The sequence below is a fragment of the Schistocerca serialis genome, chromosome 2 (genome assembly GCF_023864345.2).
Source record: "Schistocerca serialis cubense isolate TAMUIC-IGC-003099 chromosome 2, iqSchSeri2.2, whole genome shotgun sequence".
NCBI classification, from domain to species: Eukaryota; Metazoa; Arthropoda; class Insecta; order Orthoptera; family Acrididae; genus Schistocerca; species Schistocerca serialis.
The window spans coordinates 311,588,089-311,595,126 of NC_064639.1; positions in this window are offsets into that span (position 1 = coordinate 311,588,089).

Genomic DNA, 7,038 nt, shown 5'->3' on the forward strand with positions numbered 1-7,038 from the left:
AAAGGAGCAGTATCGAGTAAAGGAGTAGACGTTAAATTACAGACGCATCTACCATTCTGTATTGGAGGTCATACTTTCCACTCAAATTTTTGGATTGTTCCTTTATTGACAACAGACGTTATTTTAGGTACGAATTTTCTGGTACAACACGACGCAGTTATTGATTTTCAGAATTCTTATTTAATGTTGAAGGATGAAAGTATACAATTTGCTATAGAATTTCAGCACTCACTATCTGCGGAAGAGCAAACAATTAATCGCATAGAGGTCATTTCCGCAACACGTAACATTGACTGTAATTCCACATTGTTCACTGATACGTACGTACACAACTATAATACTCCAGACGAAACTGACTACGACGTAATGCAGATGATTTCCGATAAGGTTAAACAAAGCAGTGCAAATACAGACGACGAACGCACGCAACTACGCAAAATTCTTTTACAGCAAGCTCCAGTTTTCGACAACATTCCTGGTACTATGTCCGGCTTTATGTATGAATTTCAAGTGAAACAGCACGACACATTTAAAGCAAAGCATTATCCCATTCCATATATCCACAGAGAACAGGTTAAAAAGAAGTTGCAGGATATGCTTGATCAAGGAATTATAGAACCGGCAGTTAGTCCGTACATAAACCCGCTACATATTGTTAAGAAAAAAGATGGCTCACTTCGCCTTGTACTTGATTCACGTCACATTAATGACATTATTATTAATGAAACAGATCGACCGCAGACACTAGAGGAACTTCTACAGAAATTTCATGGTACTGCTATTTATTCCACATTAGATTTGAAATCGGGATTTTGGCAAATTCAACTTCATCCGAATTTCAGAAAATACACAGCTTTTCTCTGTTTTGGCGACTGTTATCAATTTTGTAAATTACCGTTCGGCTTAACTATTTCTTCTGCAGCTTTTATTCGCGGTTTGAACACAATACTTCCGACAGAACTTAAAGACAGAATTACGACGTACGTAGATGACATTCTTATTGCAGAAGCTAACTGGTCTGAACACAATATGATTCTTGAACAACTGTTGCAAACTTTTCATGCTCAAGGACTCACAGTTAACCTCAATAAATCGCATTTTGGCAAAACTTCTATAAAATTTCTTGGACACGTAATTTCAGCAGAAGGCATTGCGCCTGATCCGGAAAAACTTCAAGCTCTACGTGACATTACTATTCCTACAACGAAGAAGCAATTACGCAGTTTTTTGGGCTTAATTAACTTTTTTCGTAAATTTATTCATCACTCTGCTTTAGACACACCCAGATTATGCCAATTAACAGGTAAAAACACTATTTGGTCTTGGGATAAGCAAGCACATTCTGAATTCATTAACCTGAAACGTGCTTTGTTGAATGCTCCACTTTTGTCGCACCCAGATCTTACTAGAAATTTTTCCATTGCCACTGACAGTTCCAACACCGCTTTAGGCGCACATATTTTCCAGGAAATTGAAGAAGATGGTTCAATAGTAATTGAAAACATCGCATTTGCAAGTCGCATTTTGTCACCTGCTGAACGAAATTATTCCGTTACAGAATTGGAAACATTATGTGTTGTATGGGCTTTCACGAGATTTAGGCACTTTCTTCATGGCAGACATACCACCGTTTACACAGACCACAGAGCGATACAATTTTTACTTTCGGCTAAATTCACTCACGACAGATTAAGCAGATGGAAACTTTATTTACAGGAATTTAATTTTACAATAGTTCACATTCCCGGCACACAAAATGTTATAGCAGACGCACTATCGCGTTCTCTGAGCAACAATCAGCAAGACGTAGCAACCAACTTCTGCAAAGCAAATTTCAGTGTCATGTTCATTCAACAAGTTGCATTTGAAAATTTTATTTCGTCGTCATTACAGGACATAGCACAAGAACAAAATAAAGACAACGTGTGGAAAGAAATTAAACACCTTTGGCAAGATAGGAATAATGTTACGATTAGAAACCATTACACTGTACGCAATGACATTCTGTTTCGCCGCTCTCATCCTGACAGCAACAATTGGTTATTATGCATTCCTGACGAACTGGTTAACATATTAATCTGGTACACTCATTTAAGTTACGCACATTACGGAGCACGAAAATGTTTTCTTATACTGAGACAGAACTGTTATTTTACCAACACGGAGAAACGTATACGACGAGTTTTAGCGTCTTGTAAAATTTGCCAGAAAGCTAAGTCAGACACCACTTCACATATTCCTCCATTATATCCCATTATACCTGTTAAATTAAGACATATGGCCGCAGTAGACATTTTTGGTCCTATTCCGAGAACTAACAGAGGTTTTTGCTACATATTTGTCGCTGTTGAGCTCACTTCAAAATTTGTTACCTTCACTCCGTTACGCAAAGCTACTGCTAAAACTGTTTCGAAAGCATTTGTAAAACATTTTCTATTTCATGTAGGGCATGTGATGAAAGTAATTTCTGACAATGGATCACAATTTCGTTCTGCTACATGGACACGTATGTTACGAGCTAGAAACATTTCTCCGATTTATACACTCCTGGAAATGGAAAAAAGAACACATTGACACCGGTGTGTCAGACCCACCATACTTGCTCCGGACACTGCGAGAGGGCTGTACAAGCAATGATCACACGCACGGCACAGCGGACACACCAGGAACCGCGGTGTTGGCCGTCGAATGGCGCCAGCTGCGCAGCATTTGTGCACCACCGCCGTCAGTGTCAGCCAGTTTGCCGTGGCATACGGAGCTCCATCGCAGTGTTTAACACTGGTAGCATGCCGCGACAGCGTGGACGTGAACCGTATGTGCAGTTGACGGACTTTGAGCGAGGGCGTATAGTGGGCATGCGGGAGGCCGGGTGGACGTACCGCCGAATTGCTCAACACGTGGGGCGTGAGGTCTCCACAGTACATCGATGTTGTCGCCAGTGGTCGGCGGAAGGTGCACGTGCCCGTCGACCTGGGACCGGACCGCAGCGACGCACGGATGCACGCCAAGACCGTAGGATCCTACGCAGTGCCGTAGGGGACCGCACCGCCACTTCCCAGCAAATTAGGGACACTGTTGCTCCTGGGGTATCGGCGAGGACCATTCGCAACCGTCTCCATGAAGCTGGGCTACGGTCCCGCACACCGTTAGGCCGTCTTCCGCTCACGCCCCAACATCGTGCAGCCCGCCTCCAGTGGTGTCGCGACAGGCGTGAATGGAGGGACGAATGGAGACGTGTCGTCTTCAGCGATGAGAGTCGCTTCTGCTTTGGTGCCAATGATGGTCGTATGCGTGTTTGGCGCCGTGCAGGTGAGCGCCACAATCAGGACTGCATACGACCGAGGCACACAGGGCCAACGGCATCATGGTGTGGGGAGCGATCTCCTACACTGGCCGTACACCACTGGTGATCGTCGAGGGGACACTGAATAGTGCACGGTACATCCAAACCGTCATCGAACCCATCGTTCTACCATTCCTAGACCGGCAAGGGAACTTGCTGTTCCAACAGGACAATGCACGTCCGCATGTATCCCGTGCCACCCAACGTGCTCTAGAAGGTGTAAGTCAACTACCCTGGCCAGCAAGATCTCCGGATCTGTCCCCCATTGGGCATGTTTGGGACTGGATGAAGCGTCGTCTCACGCGGTCTGCACGTCCAGCACGAACGCTGGTCCAACTGAGGCGCCAGGTGGAAATGGCATGGCAAGCCGTTCCACAGGACTACATCCAGCATCTCTACGATCGTCTCCATGGGAGAATAGCAGCCTGCATTGCTGCGAAAGGTGGATATACACTGTACTAGTGCCGACATTGTGCATGCTCTGTTGCCTGTGTCTATGTGCCTGTGGTTCTGTCAGTGTGATCATGTGATGTATCTGACCCCAGGAATGTGTCAATAAAGTTTCCCCTTCCTGGGACAATGAATTCACGGTGTTCTTATTTCAATTTCCAGGAGTGTATATCCAAGTACCATGCTTCTTCGAACCCCTGTGAACGATTAATGAAAGAAATTGGTAAACTGTGTAGAATATACTGCCACAAAAGACACATTAATTGGGATAAACACATATTCTCGTTCCAAGATGTAATTAATTCCATTCCAAGTGAATCCACTATGCTATCTCCGTCTGTTATACTGAGAAACGTTGAACCACCAAACAAAATTAAAGAATTAGTAAACTTCCCTAAATGTCGTCGCCTACGTCACCATGAAATAATTAACATTGCGCTGAACAACATCAAACGTGCAGCAGAGCGCCGGAGAAGACAGCAAAAACAGGTTTGAACACGCCGCGACTTTCACGTTGGACAGAAGATATTAGTGCGTACACACTATTTATCCAGCAGAATAAAAGGTAAGTGCAGTAAATTTGAACTTCTATACGCAGGACCATATCGGATTCGCAGCATTCCTCATCCCAATGTGGTACACGTCGAAACTTTGAGAACCAGAAAATCGAAAGGCAACCACCATTGGTCAAATATTAAACCCTTTATTGAATGAAGACACTGTATGATTCAACACACTATGATGCCATTTACTAATGCAATTATATTCACATGACTAATTATTGATGATTATCGCATTTTTCTTGGCAAATGCCCGGCAAGGTAAGGTTAGCAGGTCGCTTTTCTTGTCGTTACACATCAGACCGTGCATATTTTTCCAGATGAACTTACGTATTTTATGAATAATTATGCAATTCTATGTAATGACGTATTAATTTTATCAAATTCTCTCTCCATTAAAGTCTTTAATTCTCGCCTCCATTAACTACACTACATACAAGCTGAACACAACGAACGTAACATTTTGTCTTTTTATGTACGATTGTTTTCATGTTTTGTTTATATGCACTGTGAAATAGTTAAGGTATAATACACCAGTTGGTTTTGACATTCTTTTTGCCCTATGACATATCAAGATCGTGACTGTTTTACGTTTTTTTGCTGCTGCATTGTATTATTCTGTGTACATTTTTGCATCTGAACACTGTCAATGTCTTTGACATATTACGTTTTCTGTCATGTTATGCTGTATGGTTAATTATGTTACCATAAACCAGTCATTATTTAGTGGGTATATGATTTAAATGCAAGACATTAATCTTTGTTCATCAATTTCAGAAAGAAATGATGCGTGTAAGAAATAAATTCAACAGAAATGGGAATTTCACCTACGGAATAAACGAAAGAAGATGCAATAACTTTATGAGGAAGAGTAAATGGATCAGGATTAACAAGCATTAACAAGAATATACTATACTCATCGTAGAATAGCAGTCTTAAGTAATTTTTTCTTTCAGAATACAAGGTGATTGATGCAGGCTGTCAGACAGAACTACACATCTTAGTTTTAGTGATGAAATATGCTAGAGATAAGGAATAGTTGTGTAATGAGTAATGAAGTGATTTTTTTCCAGATGATAATGAATGCTGATGAATAATGATGAAGAATATGCTGCTATGAATAATGAAGTTTTTCTTTACAGGTGATGATGATAATGGAGTTTTTGATGATATGGATAATGAAGTTTTCTTTGCAGATGAGGATAATGTTGAAGTTATATTTAGGCTATGTAGTTATTTAAGTATTTGTTGCAGTTCGTTTTGACAGCAAGTGTTATATTGCACAGTATAATGACTGAAGGTTTTGGAAAGGACAGCTATGGAACACATTTTTATACACAGTTCACTCCCTGTTAATTCGAAGTTCACTACTTTTCAGCATAAAATGCATTTCTCTTTTCAGCTTAATAATCCATTTTTATATATTTTTTGCAGGAGAAATTATTTATGAGCTTAATGTGCTATAAGCAGTTGTTCATTAAATCTATGAATGTGGTTACATATACTCTACTTGTTTCATAATCTTGCCACATCTGACTTATGACGAATGACGTTACACATTTTCCATTTATACCAATAACCCAGAAGCAAATTCTTCTCTCTTGCTTTCCCTTATAATTACCCAAAGCAATGCATTGCTAGCACAAAAACAAAATGTATTATCAGTCCCAAATAATGTTACTAGTTTAAGAGAATTCTGAATAATACTGATCAGCTCTGAATAGTATGTCACTTCAGTAATGACTTCTTAATGATACAAAAAAAATATAAAATAATGCTTTGTAACTGGCAAATAACTGCCACTGTTTATTGTAATGAGACTACTTATAATGCGCATGATTATTAATGCTATGACTGTAATTAACTGATTTTTAATCATGACTTCTTAATGGTGTGTATCACCAGTTTCAAATAATGCTACTCATTTAAGAGAGTTCTGAATAATACTGAATGATGAACAATGTTTTATAATATTCAATACTTACTGGCCACTGAGTGCCAATAATTAATCTAATTAAATGAATTATGACCTTTCATGTTTTGGTAACTGGCCAATGAGTGCCAATAATTAATGTCACTAAATGACTTATGTTATTAATTATGCCATTAATTAGCTTTTGTTTTCAATGTTGACTTTTCATGTTTTGGTAAATGGCCAATGAGTGCCAATAATTTGTATCACTCAATGTATTATGTTAATGCTAGGCCAATAATTGACTCTTTTTTTTTTCAATGAAGACTTCTGATGAACATTATTCTGTCATACTAAATATGATTTGTAACTGGCCAAGGACTGCCACTGTTTATTGTAATACGATTACCCATGATGCCAATAATTTAATTTTATGAACATTATTCTGTAATACTACATACTTGGTACAGAAATGTTCAATAACTGGGCTATGAATGCCGCAAACTACTACTGTAATTCTCAATGAAGCCTATTATGTGACTTAATGTCCTTCACCTTATGAGCTAACTACCCTGAATTACTGCAATATCCATTTGTCCTGTCCATCCTCATGATCATGGAGCACTATATTTGGTTTTTGCACTAATTCTACGTTGGTGTGCCTTGTAAGAGCGTGGTGTTGACACGACATGCTGTCCACCACCGTGAGCGATGAAGACGTTATTATGGTCCCACTGTTTGGTGTACCTAATGTACTGCCAAAATGAAAACAT